Source organism: Dipodomys merriami, unplaced genomic scaffold (assembly GCF_024711535.1).
Source record: "Dipodomys merriami isolate MVZ:Mamm:240054 unplaced genomic scaffold, mDipMer1.0.p SCAF_26, whole genome shotgun sequence".
NCBI lineage: Eukaryota > Metazoa > Chordata > Mammalia > Rodentia > Heteromyidae > Dipodomys > Dipodomys merriami.
This window is the reverse complement of record NW_027204048.1, coordinates 746,114-771,717: the sequence shown is the minus strand read 5'-3', so window position 1 is coordinate 771,717 and position 25,604 is coordinate 746,114. Positions and strand designations below refer to the sequence as shown.

The 25,604-nt window shown below is 42.2% G+C and overlaps 1 long non-coding RNA gene and 1 pseudogene across 1 annotated transcript in view; one reads left to right on the top strand and one right to left on the bottom strand.

Annotated features, from left to right (window-relative positions):
• The window catches only part of LOC138836857 (uncharacterized), a 46,926-nt gene that overhangs the window by 8,411 nt on the left and 12,911 nt on the right, over positions 1-25,604 (top strand). Inside the window, exon 2 of the long non-coding RNA XR_011375097.1 lies at positions 24,336-24,376. This is a non-coding gene — a long non-coding RNA (uncharacterized lncRNA). The remainder of the gene's footprint in view (positions 1-24,335; positions 24,377-25,604) is intronic.
• LOC138836780 (transmembrane protein 250-like) lies at positions 11,976-12,687 on the bottom strand (annotated as a pseudogene).

The following is a 25,604-nucleotide window of genomic DNA, read 5'->3' as shown; positions in this document are numbered from 1 at the left end:
CCTTGGCCAGGTGCAAGGTCACTGTCCGTCCATGTGTTGACTGGAATATCAGAAGATGGCATTCTTCCACTTCATTTTTAATGCTTTTGCATTCTGCCATTTCATCTCATGTGAACTAGGCACAGGGTCCCTGTGAAGTGATCTGAGTCCTCCCACACCTTTTCCAGATCTCTCACATCATTGTAGTAGTAGTGATTGGTAGACTCATTACTGACACTAGCTTTCTCAAGGAACACAAGTGGGGCCTGCAGTTTCAGGAGCAGGGGTCCTCAGTGGGCTGTGCTTCATTCCAGAAGGGAGGTGCTGGTCACAGCCAAGGAGGTTTTCATGGTCAAGGAACTAGGCCATTATTCTTCTCTAGGGCCCTTTCCACAGCAGTTTTGTAACTAAATCTGAAAGTGGCATCCCCATCACCTGTGCTGGGTTCTAGTCTTAGAAACAATTTGTAACATTGGCCTCTGGGCATAGGTCAGTGACATAATACTTGCCTAGAAGGTGTAAGACTCTGGATTCAACCCCCATTAAAAAAAAAGTCTACCTTAGTTTCAAAGGTGAGGGAATTCCCCAGGATATATACAGCAGGAGGCAAAAGTCATCAGGAGTCTACCACAATGATCAATTTTAGATGGAAAGTTGATGGGCAACTATAAAACAGAGGCACCTGCTGTCTCCATTTGAAGTATCAATGCAGTCTGAAAATCACCGAGGGATGACAAAACATCATCTGCCTTTTGTTGTGGAGCAATGCAACGTACATAGTATATCACCTAATGAAGCCTTCTTTCCAAGAAGAGGTGAGCCTGATCTAATCCATCCATTTCATGAGAAATAAGCCGATATATTTATTCTTTTGTAAACCTTTGGGATAGAAGAACAAGTCATATGACTTGTACAATATGTCAAGGACATGTCTAGAAGGGGGACTCACTAGAACAAGGAAAGTCAACTGCATGGAAAAGGAGGAAGTTCCTTAATAGCTGGTTGGTGGTGGCTCACACTTCTAATCCTAGCTACTCTGGAGGCTAAGATCTGAGGATCCCAGTGGGAAAGTCCAAGAGACTATAATCTCCAATAAACTACCAGAAAACCAGAAGTGGTGCTGTGGCTCAAGTGGTAGAGCACCAGCCTTGTGTTGAAGAGCTGAGGGACAGCGCCCAGGCCCAGAGTTCAAGCCCCACGACCGACAAAAAAAAGGACATTTAACAACAAACACTACCATTTTTTTGGACTGTATTTCTTTTACCCTCTTTAAAGACAGTTTAGCTGGTAATAGAATTCCAGATGGATATATTTTTCTCAAATTTTGTATCAGTTCCTACTGTTCTACTATGCTATGATCTAGAAACTTTTCAGTGCTATATTCCAAATCATCAAACCTTTTTTTTTCAAATTCCAGTGTGCTATTTAGATAATTTATTATTATCTTAATGAATTTATTTCTCAATATAAAGATTTCCAAGTTGTTCACAAATCTTCCTATCATTATTCCAAGAATATACTTGTTCTCTGTTCCCCTCCAGTTCTTGTTCCCTCTGAATAAATAACATGGAAATTCTCAGATCTCTATATCTAGAGGGATGAATACTTAAACTAGGCAAATACTTCAACTAGTTGAGTTTATTAATTGTTTAAGATGATGGACTTTCTTTTGTGCTTAAATTGAGAAGTGGGGTGCTAGAAATTAAACCTAGGACCACATCTGGGCCTAGTAATGTTTTAGAAGATATACTTATTTATAAATTATTCTTTTTGGGGGCGGCAGTCCAGTTGTGGGGCCTGAACTCTGGGCCTGGGCGCTGTCCCTCAGCTCTTCAGCTCAAGGCTAGCACTCTACCACTTGAGCTACAGTGCCACTTCTGGCTTTTGTCTTTTTGCTTATGTGGTGCTGACGAATCGAACCCAGGGCCTCAGGCATGCAAGGCAAATGCTCTACCACTGAGCCACATTCCCAGCCCTACAAATTATTCTTATTTAGACTTTATTTTTGCTTTGACATTTTTTCTTGCTTACACAATTTTTTCACTCATAATCAATAAGTAATAGAGCCCTGATTCCAATGGTTTTTTTTTTAAATTTTATTTATTTTTTATTGTGAAAAAACTGTACAGAGGGGTTACAATTACATGGGCAAGATAATGAGTACATTTCTTATCAAGCATTGTAGCTTCCTCCTTTGTTTCCCCTTCCCATCCCTTCCCATCCTCCCCCCACTCCCCCACCCAATCCTCCACGCCCCCCCAAAGTTGTAAAGTTCGTTTTCGACATAACAACTTGTACTTCTCACTGTTGCAATGGGTCCACTTGTATCCTTATTTAAACGACTTGTTTTTCCCCTTCTCTCCACAAATTATACCGACATCAAATACAGTGAAAGCACGGGTTATACTGTGGGAGAGGGACATACAAACCAACAAAGAAATAATCTTAATAATGCGTTATAAACAATCACATGAAAGAAAAAAAACATTTGAATATATATCTTAGGGTTCATTTCCCTAACATCACCTTATCTGACCTTTTTTGCTTAACTCAGACATATACTAGTTATTGCAAATAAGGGAAACCATGGACCTATGTTTCTTTGGGCCTGGCTTACTTCACTTAATATAATTTTTTCCAAGTCTTTCCATTTCCTAACAAATGGGCAATGCCATTCTTTTTGATGGAGGCATAGAATTCCATTGTGTATATATACCACATTTTCTTGATCCATTCATCTACTGAGGGGCATTTGGGTTGGTTCCATATCTTAGCTATAGTAAATAATGCTGCAATAAACATAGTTGTGCTGGTAGCTTTAGTGTGGTCTTGTTTGTGATGATTTGGGTAAATGCCCAAAAGTGGGATTGCTGGGTCATAGGGGAGCTCTATGTGAAGTCTTTTGAGTCACCTCCATACTACTTTCAAAAGTGGTTGAACAAGTTTACACTCCCACCAACAATGAAGTAAGTTTCCCTTCTGTCCACATCCCCGCCATCATCTGTTGTTATTAGAGTTCTTGATTTTTGCCATTCTAACTGGGGTGAGGTGGTATCTTAATGTTGTTTTGATTTGCATTTCTTTTATGGCTAGGGAGGTTGAGCATTTCTTCATGTGTCTATTGGCCATCATTCTTTCTTCTTCAGAGAAGTTTCTCTTTAAGTCTTTAGCCCACTTATTTATTGGGCAGTTGTTTCTTTGAGGATTTGTTGTTGGGGGATTTAATTTTTTGAGTTCCAGGTATATTTTAGATATGAGACCCTTGTCGGTTGTATGCCTAGTGAAGATCTTCTCCCAATCCGTGGGCTTTCTATTGATCTTGCTAGCTATGTCCTTTGCCATGCAGAAGCTCTGCAACTTCATGCAATCCCATTTGTCCAGTCTTTCTTTGATTTGTTGTGTTTCTGGGTCTCTATTAAGAAAATTTCGGCCTGTGCCAAGGAGACCTAGGGTTTTTCCTATTCCATCCTGTAATGTTTTCAGAGTGTCTGCTTTGACTCCGAGGTCTTTGATCCATTTGGAGTTGATTCTGGTGCAGGGTGATATATAAGGATCTATCTTTAGTTTTCTACAAGTAGTTAACCAATTTTGCCAGCACCATTTACTGAAGAGGCTGTCTTTCTTCCATTCTATTTTTTTATTTTTTAATTTTTTTTCTATTTTTTTTAGCTCCCTTATCGAAGATTAGATGGCTATAGGTCTGTAGGTTCATTTCTGGGTTTAGAAAACAATTTTTTTAAAAAGGTAAAAATTAAAAATTAAAGTTGTAGAATTTTTTTTTTAAATAAAAGGTACAAAAAAAGGTCCTTCGATTTTTTTGGGGGGCAATAAAAAGATCCTGTATCTCCCTTGTGTCCGTAACTAGCCTCTTGTTGGAGTCTCTGGTCTGCTTTTGGTGTTTGATTTTCCTGTGGCTTTGTTGGTTTCTTAAGTCAGTTTGTTTGAACAGGCAGAAAAATGCTCTGCTTTACCCAGGATTTTGTGATCCTCCTCCCAGGTTAGTTCAATGGGAGGGAGATCTGCTTTGAGTATCACAAAAGAATGAGATGGCTTTTCCCTCAAGTTTGGAGATGCTGTGATTAGGCTAGGTTCTGGGTAGAGTTGAGGCCTTTCATCAAACAGCAGCTTTTCCCTGAGGGGCTAGCTTGTGAGAAACTCACAGAGCCCAGCCTGGAGCCATTCTCAGGGTTTATATTTACTGAATTTCAATTGATTGTCAAGGCTGCTGTAGGGAGGAGCAGCCTCTGGCTCTGTTTACCCAGTGAAGAAAGCCACTCCTGGGGCTGGCAGCCTGAGCTGGGTGACTTTTCCCTTGGGGGAGCTGAGCCTAACAGGTCAGGTTAGGTTCCTGTGACCTGCTAAATGACTCTTGTTTTCTTCCAAGGCCTGAGTTGGAGTTAGCTGCTCAGCCAGGCCTTTGTCAGTATCAAAGATGGAGATCTCCGGTAGTGGGGGTGGGGAGGGGTGGCCTTCCCTCCTCTGCTCCCTGAGAAGGAGTGAGGATGTCAGGCTTCTACTCACGCTGGAGTCTTGGTTCCTGGGTCCTCTCTGCTCTGCAAACTGCAGGATGAAGATGTCTGCTCCTTGTCAGTTCTTGCTAGTGTTGAGTAGAATCTGCTCGCCTGCCGCGTTTGGCACCTTTGTTCTGGACTCTCTGTGTTGCAGGTATGGCGGCTATAGCTGCTGCCACTGCGGTTGCCTCCACAGCCACGGCTGCTGGCAAGTGCTCAGATCTGTTTCCTTGCCTGGATTTTCCCTCTCTGGCCTAACTGTCTGTACTGTGATGGCACACTTGGTGTGATTCTCTGGCTTAGGACTGTTCACTGGAACACTAAATTGTTTTCTATGCGAGAGCTTGTTTAGCCTCCAGCTTCTCCTCCTCCATTTTCCTGGAACTCCCTCACATATAGTTTTTATTGCAGTAGAAAAAAACATTCTGTGTTCTAATTTATATCAGATACCACTTTTTCCATCAAATTAACATTTGTGAAAAATGTCTCCTTCATGTTCTACTGTATCAATGCATGTTAATTATCTTTTTTTTTTTTTAGTGCTAGGGATTAAAGCCAAGGCCTTGTGCAGGGTCAGCAAGTACTTCCCCTTGCACTTACCTTGTTATTAATTGACAGTATTAAACAACAAGTTTGGAAATAACATCTTTGCATAGAAGAGTTTTAAATTAAAAAAAAATGAGAAAAACCAGTTTTTCCCCCTTGGGGTTGTTTTTGTCACTAAGTAGTCTGTACTAGCCTCAAACTCTTAATCCTCTCATGCTTCAAACTCTGAAGTGCTGTGACTATAGGCATATCTATCCACCATGTCTAGTTACTTTTGTTTTTAAAAAAAGAGAAAGTATCTGATAGCAGAGCTATTTTCCTTAAAAAATGAGCTTGTTCAGTTCTCATTATGTGAGATATATCGCTGAAAGTTTCCCTATCACATGGTTCACTAAGATATGATTATACTGTCTGTATAAGAATGTTTTAGATCTAGGGCAGACCTGTATCAAAAATGTCAATGGTGTAAAGAATATGCATAATAGAGGTGTAAGATGTTTCAAAAATGTGATTAGGAGTGTTGCTTAGTGGTAGGGAATGTGCTTAGCATGATCCAGGGTCTGGGTAAAATTCCTAGATCCACCACCAAAAAAGAAAAAGGGAAAGGAACACAAAACAGAGTGACAACATGCTTTTTAAAATGCAATGGGGACACAAATGTAGTTTTCTAGCCATGTCTACCCATCTATGTTCTCTATCTTGGGGTCTGCTATTTCATTAGGTATATAGATTATATAAGTATTAAGATTTTAAGAGTTATTTCATAAGGAGACCACAATTATCTGAAAAGCATAACTGTGGGCTGACTTCAGAAAAGCAGTCATCAGAGGAGGAATTTTCTTCACCTTTGTATGATAACATCTTAAAAAACATGAGGGAACACCAGATATTCAGAATGATAAATAATAAACTACCTGGACCTATTTCCAGAGTACACATAAAAAGGATTTTTTTTTTTGTCGGTCATGGGACTTGAACTATGGGCTTGGGTACTGTCCATCAGCTCTTCAGTTCAAGGAGAGCACTCTACCACTTGAGCCACAGCACCACTTCCAGTTTTCTAGTGGTTTATTGGAGATAAGAGTCTCACGGACTTTCCTGCCCAGGCTGGCTTTGAATCATGATCCTCAGATAGTAGCTAGGATTACAGGCGTGAGCTACTGGGGCCTAGCTTCAGTTTTTATCTTTATAAGCAGAAAGTTTCATGCAAACTGTAGCCCTAATTTTTTGGACCAGATATAGCTATTTGAGACTATGTGAAAATACATGTTTAAGTAACTGGTACTTGAAAAATGGGCTGCTCCTGATAAAAATTATATTAGGTGAAATAAACACCCTTCAAATCCAGAAAGTAACTTCATGTTCTCTTGGGTCAGTTTATACTCCATCTAAATTGAAGTGGAACAGTGACATCTCAGCATTTAATAATTTTCATGAGAGAAATGTGAGAACTACGTTGTAAGTTACAAAAACCAGAAAACACTCTATAGTCATGTTAACTTTTTATAGCACATTACTTGTGTTTTTCAGCATCCTGATATCTACACCCCCTGCCAATTCTCCATCTAGGAATGAATCTTAGGTGGATACACTCAGTCATGCATACAGATTTGGCAAACATGAGCCTGGCACAACACTGCCATTGAAGCAATAGCTGCTGAGTGATGCCAATGCCAGCAGTGAACCAAAGCAACTCAAATACCTTTAATACAGGGAATAGATAATATAAACCTATTCAATGGAATATATGCACCCACGAAGGAAGACGTAGTTCTTTAAATAATGATACAGAAAAATTTTAAGCTCTAATATTAGAGGTAAAATACACAGTGTAACCACTGTATGTATAGTATGTTGCCTAAGTTTGGAAAAAGATACAAGAACAACAAACACCATTCAGCCCAGTAGTTCCTTTTAGGGAGAAATTTTTTTCTTGTTAAAACTTAGGAAGGGAGAGGGTGTTACTGTTGAGAAATCCTAGTTGCAGCTTCATCAAATGTACAGATTTTCTCCAGAAGGATACTGAGAGATGGTTCCTTGGAAGGAAGAATCACAATAGTCTGATAGTGAGGGTAACTTTTATTTCATGGAATATCCCTTTCCTTATTATTTGAGTTTTTAAAAATCATGAACATGTCCAAAAGAGAAAAGCCAGCCCAGGCAGGAAAGTCTGAGACTCTTAACTCCAATTAAAAAGCCAAAGTGGAGCTGTGGCTCAAGTAGTCAAGTGCTAACCTTGAGCAAAAAGCTCAGTGACAGTACCTAGGCACTGAGTACAAATCCCAGGCAGGCACTGAAAAAAAGTTGAAAAAGCTGAATGAGTAAATCATTTCTAAAAGCCTTTTCACCTATTGTATCAGAAGATGATCCCATAATACAACACAATACAATACAATACAATACAACACAGTGGGCAAAAAGAAAGTGCTAAAGAGCAGCATTGTGGCCTTTTTCTAACATCTTACTGTATATTTTGTGTTTCCCAAAATTCTGCTGCTCTTTAACTCTTCAGAATAGTCTCTCTTATGTAACAAGACCCTTTTCATTAATGGACTCAACATAATGGACATTTTAATAATTCTTCAATATTTTCTTTAATTGCAAATGAGTTTCTAGCAAAAGCCCACATTGGAGACTTTATTTTGCTCATTTTTTTCAGATGGTGTGTCTTTAATACCTACTATTTACCATTAATTTCTCATGTGAACATGAAGTTTAACCTCTTTTATACCCAAACTCTGCTGTCTGTATTGATTCTGTGCCTGTGTACCCACTATACAAAAAGGTTCAGACTCCAAATACAAAATAAGTCCTATCAAATCCTAGCTAAGGAGCTTAGATGTGGTTGATGCTTGAATAATTTATGTCAGTCTCTTTCCCTATGAAATGTAGATCACTGATATCTATATCGGAGAGTTGTTGTGAACATTACGTGAATGAAACAATATCAACAACATGAAACTAGACTGGAGTGTTCTTCTTGTCAAAAAACATGACTCCTATCTCTCCCCTAAAGAAGATAGCACAAATCCATTTTACATTATTCAAAATTAGAAGTGTCCAGTAGCTCCTGTCACCTAATTTTACAGGATACCTTTTAGGGAGCTCACTGTTAATCCTCATCAGGGTTTTCCACAGCATGGTCTGCTCCAGGCTTAGTCTACAAGGCACTGTTAGAAAAAAAGATTCCATGAGAATAAACATGAGAAATAATGCATATTGTAACCTCAATCTTATACATACACACATTAACATGCTAGTTTCTAAACAGGCCTCTCAACAGAGAAGTGCCTTGAATCAAGTATTATACACACTTATTTAACAGTGTGTCACTTTCTTGTGGAAAACTTTTATGATCTCAAAACACATATTCTGGTCTTTTCATGTGGCCCTAATCATCGCAGCCCCTTCATCTCTCTTGAGTAGTAGTTCATGATTTGGAAGTTGGAATTAGAAGTCCATACATGCCATGCATGCAAAACAGAGAAGTCAGCTCTATGAACAGGTAATCAAAATAAGGCCTGGTAAATGCATAAAGTAGCTCTCCTAACCATCTAAGGGGGCTGGGCTGGGAAAAATATTAGAGGTCTGGATATTATGCTCAGGAAGGATTATGCTATGAGGAAGTCCGTGAGTATAGATGTATCCTCTCTTAACCCCACATTGCACCACAAATGGGCAAACAGACTCTTGGTTCCTCAGGCCCCAGCCAGGGATGGTGCTTGTCTCTAAATCTCAAGTCCCACCCAACTATTCATTAATGATGAGTTTCACAGGGCCAGAAAGGTCAGGCTATTAAACTTTTTTTATGTTTGAGAATGATTTTGTTATAATTCCTTTGCTTACTTGGGGATACTTTGTATTTATTATGACAGTTTAAAATTTCTTGTTTTGATTATGGAGAGTAATGTAGTGTTATCACATCTTTCTCATATATTTTCTTAAAATTTTATCATCAGATTCAAATGTTTTGGACAGTTTAGCTGATCACTGGCTGAGAAATGTGTCAAATGAGGGCATGACATTATCTTTCAGGAGAACAATAGTGGGCTCTGCTTTTTGAACACTATGAGAAAAAAAAACTGGGATAAGAGTTGCTTCTATTTAAAGCCCTAGGCTCTGCAGTTGCCCCATTCCTCCTATGGAGCTATCCCTGTTTGTATGCAAGCTCCTCTTTCAAGGCATGTTTATGCTAACCAGGCTGCAGGTGAAATGAAGTAAGTCCTAAGCCATTGGCTACTGCTCTGTAGAATGAATAGGAAATGACAAGGCTGCTCCTACTCCAGTGAGACACTCCTGAGTGGCAACCAGCCTTCCACTCAGCTTACACTTTAAGGGTCTGCATCGGTACTGAATTTGCAACTTCAAAGACAACATCTATTCTTTCCTCCCATACTTCTTCTAACACTTACAAAAAGCCAATGGGGAAGAATCTGGACTGCAGAGTTCACATCCTTTTACTAGTGCTAAATGATGTTGGAGTAAATAAGAATAGGCAGCAGAGGGTCCAGTTATCACCAGGCCAAAGAGCCCTGGTTAAATGTAGATTCTGACTCCTCACCATGGCTGTTTTATTTGGGATCCCTGGTATAAGAAATGGGTGATTTTGATTTCTTGTAGTGTGAGCATGATCAGGAAAATTTAGTTCTTTGTTTTGGTGGTACTAGGGTTTGAACTCAGCACCTTGTACATGCTTGGCAAGTATTCTTGGAACCCTTTTCTGAGTCAGTCAGTGGTCAAGGCCCCTAGACCATGTGAAACAAGCCCTCCCTCACACCCACACCTGACCCTGCAGGGGCAAGCCTGCTTCCAGACTTTCCTAGGGCATACATGGAGACACTACTAGCCTCTACCAGTAGAGGAGCAGTTCCCAGACCCTAAGAAGGGAGAGAGGCAAGGCTGTGGACACCCTGTAGCTTAAATCTCTTCCTTTCTCAGTGTGGCTATGAATACTATATATGTCATCAATCACTTTGGCTCTGGGTTAGTAGAAATCTACTACCCTAGCAGACAGGGGTGTGAAGTAGACCCTGGTGATGATTTGTGGGCCCTTGATCTGTGCTCACAATAGATGCAACTAGCATCCAAGTACAATGAGATTATACTATTCAATGTAAAAAAAAGAAAGAGAAGAAGAAACTGATTTTTTTCCAGTTGTCTCCTTTTTGTGCAATTTTTATATTTTTATTATTTTACTTTGGAGAAGCCATTATCATTTAAAGCTAAGTGATTTTTTTAATGCCTTTTAAATGTGCCCTTTCTGGCACCTTCTCTGTGTATTGATTTTAGATTTCCATCTGGCAACATTTTTTGTTTTGCAGAAAGGACTTCAACATTTCTTTTTTTTTTTTAACACTTAAAAAAATAGGTTTAATGCAGGTGGTTCATCTCATAAAGAATTTAACAGGCACTCGGGACACTGGGCAGCGGGGCGTGCAGCAAGGTCTCACCGCCTCTGCCCTGCTGCTCACATTCATGCCAGCACAGCATCCCTTCTGCTACCAGCCCCCAAATACTACCTTCATCCAGCAAGGGCTGCGGCAGCGCTGAGTATCACAAGCTGATTAACACAGAACAAAACTTCTTTGAGGAAAGAGCATGATTTAGTGCAAAAGATTCTCTGCAGCAAGAAGCAGGGTCTACTGGGAAGGCTCCTCACCTGCCCGCCCCGGAACTCAGACGGACGTCTTCTACAGAGCCCTTCTGTTAGACCAGTGAACGGAAGCTGGCTGCAAATTACAGAGCTTGCTTCGCAGCCAGTGTTTTTTGCTTTCCCTACCTGTTTGGATTTTCCTAACTTTCTCTTCAAGGTGCACATTGTCCTCATAGACCCCCAGTGACTGGCTCACCCGGAGGGCTGGGTCACAGGGGCCACACCCACACCTTGGGAGTAAGGGTGACAATTTGGGGAGAAGCAAGCGTTGACCAACTACCATCCTCAGATCAGCCTGGTGACAGACTCCCAGCCTCACTACTCCCACATCTCACTAACACTCAGGCCCACAGCACACACAGGTGCCATGTTCCACACCCCACAAAGACCAGAACAGGGGTCTGGGTGCTCCTGGGGGGGACACTCTCCTAGGCCCATGTCTATGTCACGTCTGGCATGCCATGGGAGGGACCAGGAGCCGCTACCGGCCTACAGACAGCCTTTGCACATGCCAGTCTAGGAGACAATGTACTATGTTCTCTGTGGTGGGTCCCAGCAAGACCTCTGCCCTCTGCTGGAGACAGGCAGCTCCCAACCCCACAGAGAAAGAGAATCAAAGGCCCCAAAGCCAAAGAGGCCACCCCGCTGCCCTGCTGTTCTCAGCGCGCCTGCCCAGTGAAGGCATGGGGCTGTCTGCAGGCGCAGTCACGCAGGCCTGTGCTCCCGGGGATCCTGCCCCAGGCACCTGCCAGTGTTGTCTTTGGCACACTGCTGGACTGCATGAACCAACCCAAGCGACTCTTGAGCCTCAGGACAGCTCTGTGGCAGTGTGGGGTGTCTGCTAGTGGACCCTGACCAGTCCCTGAGGCTGGGGTGGGGGAACAGTGGTGAGTGGGAAGGGGCCATGAAGCCAGGAGGCCCCTCTGTGTCCAGGACCCTTCGCTGGTGGGGCCTAATGCTGATCTGGGTGACACAGGTCTCAGGAGCAGACTGGGAAGATAGGCCACCCCAGAGGACAACACGGAAAAGTGCCTATGAGAACCATAGGCAGGAGGCCCTGAGGGCTGCTGGGCCTGGACTGGAACCCAGGAACCGTAGCACAGAGCCAGCGGGAGGAAGGGGACAGGGTCCCCATGAGCGAGCAGTCTCAGCCCTTTTGGCTCCCTTGTGGGAGGATGTGCTGTAGGCCTCGCCTGCAGGATGGGACAGAAAAAGCCCAGACCAGCCCCAGGCAGCCAGGAAGATCCAGAACAGGGCACCATGAAAGCCCATAGAAGCCGATGCCCTCACATGTCCACAAAGACCATAAAGCACCAGCCCAGACCCCCGACCAGGAGCATGGTCACATGGATGGCGTAGATGAGCAGCTCGTTCAGCAGGCGGAAGTCCAGGCACCGGTGGCCCATCAGCAGCAGCAGCACAGACAGCTTGAGCTGGAAGCGCAGCAGCACTCGCACGCCCAGGTACTGCAGGCAGAAGAGGGCGGCCAGTGCTCCCCACAGAGCAGCCGTGAAGAGGCTGCAGCTGAAGTACAGCAGGAAGCGGATGAAGCCGTACAGCCAGCGCGTCTTGATGTACACGTCAAAGTTGTTGTACTTGGTGCGTGCCAGGTGGGAGGTGCGCACGGCCCGCAGGCCGCATGCAGGCAGGTGGTGTGGGGGCCGTGGAAGGAGCGCAACCGGCGCGGGATGGGCATGACGGGCTTTGGGCCCCGACAATTGCGGCGGTGGGGCCTCCAGCATAGGTGTCATGGACTCCTAGGCCTGGGAGCCCGCAGCTGAGCCTCAGGGGAGGTCTGGGGCTGCCTGTACCGCGAGGGGGTGATTTAGGCGGTGTCCCCGCGGCGCTGCGGCCCCCATTTCTCTCTCCTGGTGGTGGATTTCGCTTCCCCTACTCGGCTTGCCACATAACCGGCTGCTGGAAACGAGGGCTCAGGGCAGGTCCGCGGGCGGAGAAGCCCCGGTCGCCGGCTGGGGAACGTGGCTGCTCGGCGGCCATGGACTTCGGGCCAGCTCCCCCACCCGGCTGAAGGCCGGCCCAGGGGCCCAGGGGGCCTCGGAGGGAAGGGAACCTGCGCGGCCGAGCCCGGACCCCCGCGGGCTCCGCGCCTGGGTGGCGCGCTCCTCAACCCAGGGCCCGCACAAGGGCGCTCGGGGCCGGGAGGCTGCGCCGCGGGCCGGCTGCGTGCGGGTCACCCGGGCCGCCCGTCCCCTGGCTCGCGAACCGCACGCGGCGCCCGGCTCCGCTCACAGGCCGCGGGCCCCCGCTCTGTCCGGGCCGCGGCCCAGGCCAGGACTTCAACATTTCTCATAATGTAGGTCTGCCACCTGCTACCAACAGAACTTTTTGGCTCTACTTTGTCTGAGTGTGTCTTATTTCCTCTTCATTTTCATGGGATATACAATCCTGTATTGGTAGTCCTCTTTAACCTCATACTGAAGTCTGTTTCACTTTCTGGACTGCATGGGATTTGACAAGAAGAGTGCAAGCAATCTTACCTTAGTCCCTTGTATGGTGTTAATGTCTTTTTGTAGTTCAGTGTGAGATGGTGTCTATGGACCGTTAAACTCTTTGGATTTGTGGGTTTACAGTTGATTCAGATCTAGGATCTCATCCCAAATTTAAGATATCCTTTCTTTAAATGTTTTTTGTACCCCTGATTTATCTTTGGATTTCACTTTTACATATTTTCATTTGCTTGGTTTTAGCCTATTGATCACTGATCTTTGGATCAATCTCTCTTTTGCCACTAGGGGTGTATGGATCATTGATGGGCTGAGTTCTTGTGGGTAGATGCTTTCCTTGTGGTCTGAACTGTGGGAACAAGAATGCACCCACATGGGGCTGGGAAGGTGGCTCAGTGGTAGAGCGCTTGCCTTGCATGCATGAGGCCCTGGGTTCAATTCCCCAGCACCATATAAGCAAAAAGAAAAACGAAAAAAGAAAAAAGCCGGATGTGGCACTGTGGCTCAAGTGGTAGAGTGCTAGCCTTGAGCTGAAGAGCTGAGGGACAGCGCCCAGGCCCAGAGTTCAGGCCCCACAACCGGACCCCCCCCCCCAAAAAAAAGAATGCACCTGCTGTGTGTGGCTGACCATGAACCTACCACAAAGTGCAAGGCTGGTAGCTCACCAAGGACTTGAGGTTGGGAGCAGAAATCCCAGGTAAATTCTCTCTTCTCACTTGAATATTTCTTACATGAAAATGAAGCAGATTTGTGGTGTGTGGTTTGTGGAGCTAAGTATCACCTGTAAAGGATTTAAGAAGCATGAAAATGTTGGCCCTTGTTATTTTTAGAACATTATATTTTTATATTCTCTCTTGTCTCTCTCTTCCTTTTCTTACTGTTCGTTGGGCTTGTGGACTCTGTCCCTGAGCTTTTTCTTTTTCTGAAGGCTAGTGATTGAGCCACAGTTCTTTTTATGGCTTTTTGGTAGACAATTGGTGATTAGAACCTCCTAGACTTTTCTAAGTTCAGGCCTCAGCTTCCTGAGTATCTAGGCCTACAAATGTGAGACACCCACTGCACCTTGTACTTTTCACAACCTCCCTATTTGTAAGTATATCTATGTCCTTTCAAAAGATGATCCAGGGACACAGAGGGTCAAGGGAACCAGGATGCAAGAAAGAATATACCTGTTACACTCCCCAAATTAGGCAGTTTCTCAAATCTTTTCCACCTAACCCAGCCATAAAGCCTTCATAATTCTAGTCAAGTGACTAGAATTGTTTGCTTGTGCCAGAGCAAAAGCATGAGATCTAAAAGAAAAAAAAACACCAGCATTTAAAAATAGATTAAAATACAGTGTGGCTATGAATGTAAGAAGCAGAGTCATAATTCTCAGGATCAAGACTGTGAGGACTGAGGTCTGAGGGTTTATGGTTTGATACTGGCTCCGGCAGAAAAGTCAGAGACTCTTATCTTACCAGCCTTTTGCAGGTTAACTGTAAACCAGAGTCTCAAGGATTTTCCTGCCCAGACTGGCTTTGAATGGTGATGCTCAGATCTCAGGCTCCTAAGTAACTAGGATTACAAGTGTGAGTCACTAATGCTTAGCCAAAAATCAGTGATTTCAAGTTAACTAAGAGCAAATGAAGCTAGAGAGATTATTATTTTTCCTTGGTTACAAGAGATTTACTTCTTGTGATCATGCATTTTTGGTTGCTTAATTAGTTGATGTTTTGAACGTGAAAGAGAATTGAATTTTATAAAGCAAATATTCAGAAATGTCAAAGTAGTTAAGCTGTAGTGGGTACAGTTTTTCAAACATTTCCTTTATCATCGTACTTTGCAATGTCTGTTTTATCATTCATGATACTTGTAATTTGTCTTTCAGTGTTTCAGGGATTCAGAATATTCACTGATCTTTAAAATTTTTTTATTGTGAAAATACCATACAGAGGGGTTACAATTACATGGGCAAGTTAATGAGTACATTTCTTATGAAGCATTTTTGCCTCCTCCTTTGTTTCCCCTTCCTATTCCTTCCCATCTCCCCTCCTCATTCCCCCCCAAGTTCTAAAGTTCGTTTTTTCAACATTGTTGCAATGGGTCCACCTATATCCCTATTTAAACGGTTTGTTTTTGCCTTTCCCTTCCACAAATTATACCAACATCAAATACAATGAAAACAGGGATTATACTGTGGGGGAGGGACATACAAAGCAACAAAGAAATTATCTTATAAATATATTAGAAAAAATTGCAAGAAAGAAAAAATATTTGAATACTTATCTTGGGGTTCATTTCCCTAACATCAACTTATCTGACCTTTTCTGCTTGCCTCAGACATACTTGCAAATAAGGGAAACCACAGGACCTATGTTTCTTTGGGCCTAGCTTACTTCACTTAATATAAATTTTTCCAAGTCTTTCCATTTCCTAACAAATGGGACACTATCATTCTTTCTGATGGAGGCATAGAATTCCATTGTGTATATATACCACATTTTATGGTCCATTCATCTACTGAGGAGCATCTGGGTTGGTTCCATATCTTAGCTATAGTAAATAATGCTGCAATAAACATAGTTGTGCTAGTAGCTTTAGTATGGTCTTGTTTGTGATCATTTGGGTAAATGCCTAAAAGTGGGATTGCTGGGTCATAGGGGAGCTCTACGTGAAGTCTTTTGAGGAACATCTAAACTACTTTCCAAAGCAGTTGAACAAGTTTACATTCCCACCAACCATGCAGTAGGGTTCCCTTCTGTTCACATCCCCTCCAGCATCTGTTGTTGTTAGAGTTCTTGATTTTTGCCATTCTAACTGGGGTGAGGTGGTATCTCAATGTTGTTTTGATTTGCATTTCTTTTTTCTTAAATTTAATTTTATTTGTGAACATACTGTACAGAGGAGTTACAATTAGGTGGAAAGGATAATGCGTACATTTCTTACCAAGCATTGCAGCCTCCTCCTTTGTTTACCCTTCACATCCCTTCCCAGCCTCCCCCCTCCCCCCAATCCCAATCCTTCTCCTTCCCCCCCTTCCCCCCCCCCCCCCCCGCACCGACGTTGTAAAGCTAGTTTTGGACATGACAACTTGTACTTCTCATTGTTGCAACAGGCCCACCTGTATCCTTAAACAACTGGTTTTTCCCCATCTCCTCCACAAGTTATACTGACATCAAATATAGTGAAAACAGGAGTTATACTGTGGGGGAGGGATATACAAAGCAACAAAGAGATAATCTTATAAATGCGTTAGAAACGCATGCATGAAAGAAAAAAACATTAAAATACATATCTAAGGGTTCATTTTCCTGACATCACATTATCTGACCTTTTCCGCTTGACTCATACATATACTAGATATTACAAATAAGGGAAACCATGGGACCTATGTTTCTTTGGGCCTGGCTTACTTCACGTAATATAATTTTTTCCAAGTTTTTCCATTTCCTAACAAATGGGGCAATGTCATTCTTTCTGATGGAGGCATAGAATTCCATTGTGTATATATACCACATTTTCTTGATCCATGCATCTACTGAGGGGCATCTGGGTTGGTTCCATATCTTAGCTATGGTAAATAATGCTGCAATAAACATAGTTGTGCTGGTAGGTTTAGTGTGGTCTTGTTTGTAAACATTTGGGTAAATGACCAAAAGTGGGATTGCTGGGTCATAGGGGAGTTCTATGTGAAGTCTTTTGAGGAACCTCCATACTGCTTTCCAAAGCGGTTGAACAAGTTTACATTCCCACCAACAATGAAGTAAGTTTCCCTTCTGTCCACATCCCCTCCAGCATCTGTTGTTGTTAGAGTTCTTGATTTTTGCCGTTCTAACTGGAGTGAGGTGATATCTCAATGTTGTTTTGATTTGCATTTCTTTTATGGCTAGGGATGTTGAACATTTCTTCATGTGTCTATTGGCCATCCTTCTTTCTTCTTCAGAGAAGTTTCTCTTTAAGTCTTTCGCCCACTTATTTATTGGGCAGTTGTTTCTTTGAGGATTTGTTATTGGGGGGTTTAATTTTTTGAGTTCCAAGTATATTTTAGATATGAGACCCTTGTCCGTTGTATGGCTAGTGAAGATCTTCTCCCAATCTGTGGGCTTTCTATTGATCTTGCTAGCTATGTCATTTGCCCTGCAGAAGCTCTGCAACTTTATGATTTGCATTTCTTTTATGGCTAGGGAGGTTGAACATTTCTTCATGTGTCTATTGGCCATCCTTCTTTCCTCTTCAGAGGAAGCCCACTTATTGGTAGTTGTTTCTTTGAGAATTTGTTGTTGGGGATTTAATTTTTTGAGTTACATGTATATTTTAGATATGAGACCCTTGTCTGTTGTATGGCTAGTGAAGATCTTCTCCCAATCTGTGGGCTTTCTATTGATCTTGCTAGCTATGTCCTTTGCCATGCAGAAGCTCTGCAATTTCATGCAATCCCGTTTGTTCAACCTTTCTTTCATTAGTTGTGTTTCTGGGACTCAAGAAAATTTCGGCCTGTGCCAAGGGGACCTAGGGTTTCTCCTATTCCTTCCTGTAATGTTTTCAGAGTGTCTGCTTTGACTCTGAGGTCTTTGATTCATTTGAAGTTGATTCTGGTGCAGGGTAATATATAAGGATCTAGCTTTATTTTTCTACAAGTGATTAACCAGTTTTACCAGCACCATTTACTGAAGAGGCTGTCTTTCTTCCATTCTATTTTTTTAGATCCCTTGTCAAAGATTAGGTGGCTATAGGTCTGTGGGAGCATTTCTGGGTTTTCAATTCAATTCCATTTGTCTTGAGGTCTGTTCTTGTGCCAGTACGAAGCTGTTTAGATTACTATGGCTTTGTAGTATTGTTTGAAATTTGGTATTGATATTCCTCCAGCACTGTTCTTTCTGTTAAGGATCATTTTTGCTATTCGGGGTCTTGTATTGTTCCAGATGAAGTTTTGGATTGCCTCTTCTATTTCTTTGAAGAATGAGGTTGGACTATTGATAGCCACCATATTGAATTTGTAGATAGCCTTGAGAAGTATTGCCATTATCACGGTTCATCCTTCCAATCCATGAGCATGGGAGGTTTTTCCACTTTCTAAGTTCTGTTTTGATTTCCTTTTTCAGGTTTTTAAAAGTTTTCATCATAGAGGTCCTTTACTTCTTTGGTTAATTCCTAGGTATTTTATTTTTTGTGGGACTATTATGGAGTTGCTTTCCTGATTTCAGCCAATCTCTTCTCATTGTTGGCATACAGAAAAGCCATGGTTTTTTGAGGGTAATTTTATACCCTGCTACTTTGCCAAAGTTTTGAATCAGCTGGAGTAATTTGGGAGTGGAGTCCGTGGGATTCTTTAAATATAAGATCATGTCATCTGCAAAGAGGGAGAGTTTTACTTTACCTTTCCCTCTTTGGATCTCCTTTATGTTTGCATCTCATCTTATTGCTATAGCTAGGCATTCTAATACTAGGTTGAAGAGAAGTGGAGAGAGTGGACATCCTTTTCTCATTGTGGAGTTTAGAGGAAATAGCTTTAGTTTTTCACCATTGAGTATAATGCTGGCTGTAGGTTGTCATACACTGCCTTTATTATATTGAGGAATGTTCTATGGATTCCGAGTTTCAGAGATTTCAGCATAAATGGATGTTGGATCTTGTCAAATGCTTTTTCTGCATCTATTAAGATAACCATGTGGTTCTTATCCTTGCTCTTGTTGTGATGAATTGATTTGCATATATTGTACCAGCTTTGCATCCCTGAAATGAATCCTGTTTGATCATGGTGTATGATTTTTTGGATGAGTTGTTGAAGTCAATTTGCCAGAATTTTGTTGAGTAGTTTTGCATCGATGTTCATAAAGAAATGGGTCTATAGTTCTCTTCCTTTGATGAGTCCCTGCCTGGTTTTGGGATGAGGGCTATGATGTCTTCATAGAAAGAGTTTGGTAGTGAACTTTCAATTTCATTGAAGAGTTGGAGGAGTATTGGTGTGGGTTTTGCTTTGAAGCCTTGTAGAATTCAGCTGTAAATCTATCTGGTCCTGGGCTTTTCTTGGGTGGGAGGGTTCTTATTGCTGTTTCTATTCTGATGCTTGATATGGGTCTGTCAAGTTGGTTTAAATCATTTTGGTTTGGGCATATCAATATTTGCTTGAAATTCATCCATTTCTTCCATGTTCTCAAGCTTATTAGCATGAAGGTTTGAGAAGTATTCCCCTTTAATGTTCTGAATCTTGATTGTTTCTGTGATGTTAGCATTCTCAACTCTGAGTTTGTTTATTTGGGTGTGTTTTCTTCTTTTTCTGATAAGATTTGCTAAGGGTCTGTCAATCTTGTTAATTTTTCAGAGAACCAGCTCTGTTTTGTTGATTCTTTCTATGGTTTTTTTTTGGGGACTCAATTCATTTAATTCTGATTTAATTTTAATTATTTCTTTCTGCCTACAGGATTGGGGTTTAGCTTGTTGCTCTTTTTCAAGGAGCTTCAGGTGCCTTTTTAAATTGCTTTCAGATCTCTCCAAATTTTTTTATGTAGGAACTCAGAGCTATAAACATGCCTCTGAATACTGCCTTTGCTGTGTCCAGAGGAGCTGGTAATTTGTGTGTTCATTTTTGTTAAATATCATGAGCATTTGAATTTCCTTTCTAATCTCTTCCATGACCCACTGGTGTTTCAACAGTGTGTTGTTCAGCTTCCATGTGTTACAGGATTTTCTTTGGTGGCTTTTGGTGTTGAGTTCTATTTTTATTCCCTTGTGGTCTGAGAGAATGCAGGGCATAATTTCAATGTTTCTGAATTTGGACAAGTTTGCTTTGTGACCTAAAATGTAGTCTCTTTTGGAAAATGTTCCATGTGATGCTGTGAAGAACATGTATTCTGATGCTGTTGGGTGAAGTATTTGGTAGATGTCTGTTAAGTCTAGTTTACCCATTCATTTGTTTGGATATGTGGTTCCTCTGTTGAATTATTGCCAAGTTGATCTATCCAGTGGAGATTGTGGTGTGTTAAAGTCCCCAACAAGTAATGTTTCTGGATCTATTTGTGATTTTAGGGAAGGCAGTGTTTCTTGGATAAATTTGGGTGCTCTGTTATTTGGTGAATAGATGTTTAGAATTGTAATATCCTCCTGAAAGAGAGATCCCTTAATTAGTATGTAATGACCTTATTTCTTCTTGCTAATTTTAATTTGAAGTCTAATTTATCTAGGATTGCAACTCCCACCTGTTCATGGAGGCCATTGGCTTGGTAGATTTTATTCCAGCCTTTCACTTTTTAGAATATATTTGTCAAGGTGTGTCTCTTGAAAGTTTAAGATAGAAAGATATTGCTTTTTAACTCAACTAGATAGTCTGTCACTTAATTGGACAGTTAAGTCCATTAATGTTGACAGGACTGAGAGGTGTTTGGTAGTTCCTGCCATGTTATTTATCCACCTTCTCGGAGGCTGTGCCAACTGGGTTCTTCCTATGATTCTTGGATTCTCTGTTTGGGGGCTGTTTCTTGGCCTTTATTGTGGTCTTGTTGGGTTTCTATGTGTAGGACATCTTTAAGTATCTTTTGTAGGACTGGTTTGTTGGAGATATATTGCTTCAGTTTTTCTTTGCTGTGGAAGGTTTTTATTTTTCCTTCCATTATGAAGGAGAGTTTAGTACAGTTGGTTGATGGTTTTTTGTTTTCAGGGTGAGGCATACATCATTCCAGGCTCTTCTTGCTTTGTCTCTGGTGAGAAATCTGAAGTTATTATCATGTTTGGTCCCTTTATAGGTGATATTTTCTCCTTACAGCTTTAAGGCTCCTTTCCTGGTCTGAATTGATCCTGTGTGGATTATAATGTGATGGTGGGATGTCTTGTTCTGGTCTGGTCTATTTGGGGTTCTAAAAGCTTCTTGTATCTGAATGTGCCTATCTTTTGGGAACTTCTCTGCTAGGATCCTGTTAAATAAATTTCCTAGACCATTAACTTCTATCTGTATGTGCTGCTCTACACCCATTAGCCTCAAATTAGACCTTCTGATACCATATTCTAAAAGTTGAATAGATCTGTCATAATTATTGGGGATAGTCGTATGCTCTTTATAATATCTATGCTGACTTCAATCATCAAGATTCGATCTTCTGATTGGTCTTACCTACAAGACTTTCCCCATCTATATTATTTCCTTTCCCTCTAATTGGTCAGATTTGATGGCTTCAAATTCCTTTCTAGAGCTTTGTTTTAGATCTTGTATGGACTTCTTTACCTCCCTAATTTGTTTTTAGTGTTCATTCTCAAATCCCTTGATTGATTATAGTTTCAGTGGACTCCCTTTCCTTCTGTTGGGCTTCATTCAGCATTCCCTTTGTTGTCCCCCTGGATTCCTCCAGCTGTCTGTTCGTCGATTCCATGAATGCCTCTATTAATCTTCATCTATTCTCATCCTGCTTAAGCAATTCCTCTATTAATCTTTGATTAGCCTCATCATGCTCATGATATTTCTGTATTAATCTTTGGTTAGTCTCATCACACTCATGCATTTCTCTCTCCTGCTCATAGAGTCCTTTGCAGGCTTTCAATATTTTCATTCAGCATGTTTACCAATAGCATTTGTAGAGCATTTTGGGAACTCTCCTCTGGATTATTCATTAACTGCTCTATTGCCTGATTATCATGAGTGGGAGTTGAGATACTTGGACCTGCCGTTTTTCTCACGTTTCTGCCCATTCCAGTATGAAAGCCAAACCAATTCTGACCTAGAATACTATTTAAGGCAAGCATCAACCAGAGCCCTGTAGTTGTACCAATTGTTTGATGCAGTCAAAATGAGTACAGATACAATCTAGGTCAACAGGTACAGTCTAGTTCAACAACAAACTAGGGCTCAATGGACTAAGAAAAATCAAAGAAGCAGTCAGCAGACCAGAAATTAATAGGTTTAGGGAGAATTGTGAGGAGAAAATAAGATTGGAAAAATGTAGGAAGGGGAAAGTGAGAGAGGGAATATAGGCAAGATCTAAATTCAGAGAGAGGGAAAGTATACAAGGAAAGGAAAAGAGAGATAAAGAAAAATGAAAAATAAAAAAATTTAAAATGAAGCCGGGTGCTGGTGGCTCACACCTGTAATCCTAGCTACTGAGGAAGCTGAGATCTGAGGATCATGGTTCAAAGCCAGACCAGGCAGAAAAGTCCGTGAGACTCTTATCTCCAATTAACCACCAGAAAACCAGAAGTGGTGCTGTGGCTCAAGTGGTAGAGCACTTGCCTTGAGCTGAAGAGCCTAGGGATAGCACCCAAGCCCAGAGTTCAAGCTCCACGACCGACAAAAATATTTTTTTAAATGAAACACTTAAAAATTGTATAAGTATGAAGAAATAATACAATTAAAGGAGTTAAGACTGGGATTTTGTGAATTGAGTAATTAAGGATGCACACAATGGAGGCTAAGTTCTAAGACAGGTATATATCTGGGGAGGAACAGAACAGCCATTAAGGCAAAAAAAACCCCAGAAAGGACTAAAAGACAAGAGTATAAAGAGAATAAAAAAAGAAAAGAAACCCCAAAACAAACCTAAAATAAAAATGATGAAAAAAATAGCAGTTAAAAATTTTTTTTCAAAAAAATTAGGTAGAAAGAAAACTTCTTTGAATTTTTTTTTTGGGGGGGGGAATCTTATGTCTCCCCTGTGTCAGTAACCAGTCTCTTGGTGGAGTCTATGGATTGCTTATGGTGTTTGGTTTTCTTGGTTTCTTAAATCAGTTTAAGCAGGCAGAATGAAGCTCTGCCTTACTTGGGACTTTATGACCCTCCTCCCAGGCTAGCTCAGTGGGAGGGTGATCACAAAAGAGGAAGCTGGCTGTTTCTTCTAGCTTGGAGTTGCTGTGAGGGAGCTGGGTTGTAGGTAGGGCTGTGGCCTGTCAGCAATCAGTAGCGTTACCCTGATGTGCTAGCTCCTGAGAAACTCAAGCAGCCCAGCCTGCAGCCAATCTCAGGATTTGTGTGTAATGAGTATCCAATTGATTGTCTTTTAACCTCTAACAGCTGGAGTTGCTGCTTGTGCTGCAGATGGATAGAGTAGCCCCTGGTACTGTTCACCCACTAAGGAGAGTCTGCTCTGCCCATGTGTAGCTCTCTCTGCTTGGGAGGGGCAACTTTCCCCAGGGGTGGAGCTGAGCCCTGCAGTTCAGGTTCCTATGATCTGTTGAATGGCTCCTACTGTGTTCTTCCAAGGCTTCTCTGGTGGTGGTGGGGGGCTACCTTCCCACTGCTGCTCCATGAGAAGGAGTGAGGATGTCTTGGGGGCAGTCACACCTTTCCTTTGGTTTCCAGGCTGTCCACCATCTGTGACTATCTGTGGTTAGTGTAAGGTATATTAAATAGGTAGTTTTCATTAGGTAATCAATGAAGAGAACACCATGCGTTATTCAGGCAGGACAAGAAGTTTGTTTACCAAACTGCTGCCTCCACCATACATGGTGGAGAAGCATGACTGAAAAAAGGGGTGACCCACCCGTTCCAGAACTTATGTAGGCCAGGGACAAGAAGAGGTGTGGCCACACTGGATCAGGATGTGACCTCATGGCCTGGGACCCTCCTATGGTCAGATTGGAGGCATGTGCCAAGAGGTGGCCAAGGATATAACCAATCTGGAAGGGAAGGTGACGGCTTCCTGGTGTGCCAGTTACCTAGGTAACAGATACTGGGTGGAAACTTAGCCAAGAGGTAGGGAGGTGTCTGCACAGGGCCTTCAGAGCCTGGGGCAGACCTTATAGTCAGCAGGATGAAGATTTCTGCTCCTTGCTGGCAGTGAGTAGAATCTGCTCGCACACTGCTTCTGGCGCCATTGTTCTAGCCTCTCTCTGTTGATATGGTGGCTGCAGCACTGGCCACTACTGCCACCACAGACACTTGAGTGTTCAAATCTGTGTCCTTAACCAAGCTGCCTGAATATTTCCTCTCTGGCCAAAATCTCTGTATCATGATGGCACACTTGGTGTGACTCTCTAGCCTTAGATTTTCCACTGGAACACTAAAACTGGTTTATATTTGAGAGCTTGTTTAGCAGCTTCTCCTTTGCCATCTTCCTCCACTGGAGGAATGCTTGTATATTTTTATGGCTATCTTTCCTCTAAGCAGAATGGGCAACTCAATCTATCCTTGTCAACCACTCACAGGTCCCATCCCACATCCACAGCTCGAGTGATTTATATCACCAATTACCAACATATTGCTGCTCTATTTCTTTGTAGGTCTCACAAAAGATGGCATGGAATACCAAGACTTTAAGGAAGTAAGTGCACTTTTCTGTTTCTTACATACAAATGAAATTCTAGGTTGGAATTGGTGGTTCATGCCTGTAATCTTTGCAAATGCAAGAAGGCTGAGATCATAGTATTGATACCTGAAGCTAGCCTAGGCTGGTTGTGAAAATACTTAGCTCCAATTAACCAGCAAAAAGCTGGTGGTGTGAAATTTGAAAGCTTGTTTTCCATAATTGTCCACTGCTTTGGGGTTTGCATATGGTTTGATTGTGTTTTTTTTTTTTGTTAGTCATGGGGGCTTGAACTCTGGGCCTGGGTGCTATCCCTAGGCTCTTCAGCTCAAGGCAAGCACTCTACTGCTTGACCCACAGCACCACTTCCAGTTTTCTGGTGGTTAATTGGAGATAAGAGTCTCATGAACTTTCCTGCCTGGGCCTGCTTTGAACCATGATCCTCAGATCTCAGCTTCCTCAATAGCTAGGATTACAGTTGTGAGCCACTGGCACTCGGCTTGATCGAGTTTTTCAAAGGGAGGTATGTTGGAAGCTGTCTAATCCAGCATAGAGAGATGTTAAAGAAGTGGGAACTTGAAGTCAAAAGTTCAGGGATTGAGGATGATTCTGCCAGGTACATTAGAGGTGCTGTTATAAAGCAGGGCTACCACATATGCTCAGGCTCTTCTCCATGGGACTGTTACCTTCTATTTTCTCAGCCCTATTATGACAGTAAACAGGGACAACTCATTGAAATTCAAACAGAGGAGCTTGTCTGATACTGAATTCTGAATCAGCAAATTATGGAAATATTTTCTTGCTATAAAGTGGCCACTTGCTGACATTTTCATGAGGGCAAACCATAACAAAGGAATATAGGTCCTTTGACTTCTTTCCTAAAGTCACTTCAAGTCACCAAGGTAGCTCAGGCCCTGTGGCGTATATAATCCTACCTCAATCTGAGAATTGAAGTTTGAATTGGCTTGGGCAGGAAAGTCTTCGAGACTGAATTATCTCTAATTGACTAGCAAGAAGCCAGAACTGGGGGTTAAGCTCAAGTGGTAAGGGTGCCAGCATTATCCAAAAAGCTCAAGGGACAGTGCCTAGGACTGAGTTCAATCTCTGGGACTGGCGCGCGCACACACGCACACGTTACCAGGAGAGCCAAAGAGCTGTGCAGAGCTCACCATGAGCTGTACTTTGTGTCATTCCCACCCCTCCCTCAACAGCAGGAGGTGTGAAAGAAAAAGAAGAAATTTGGTAA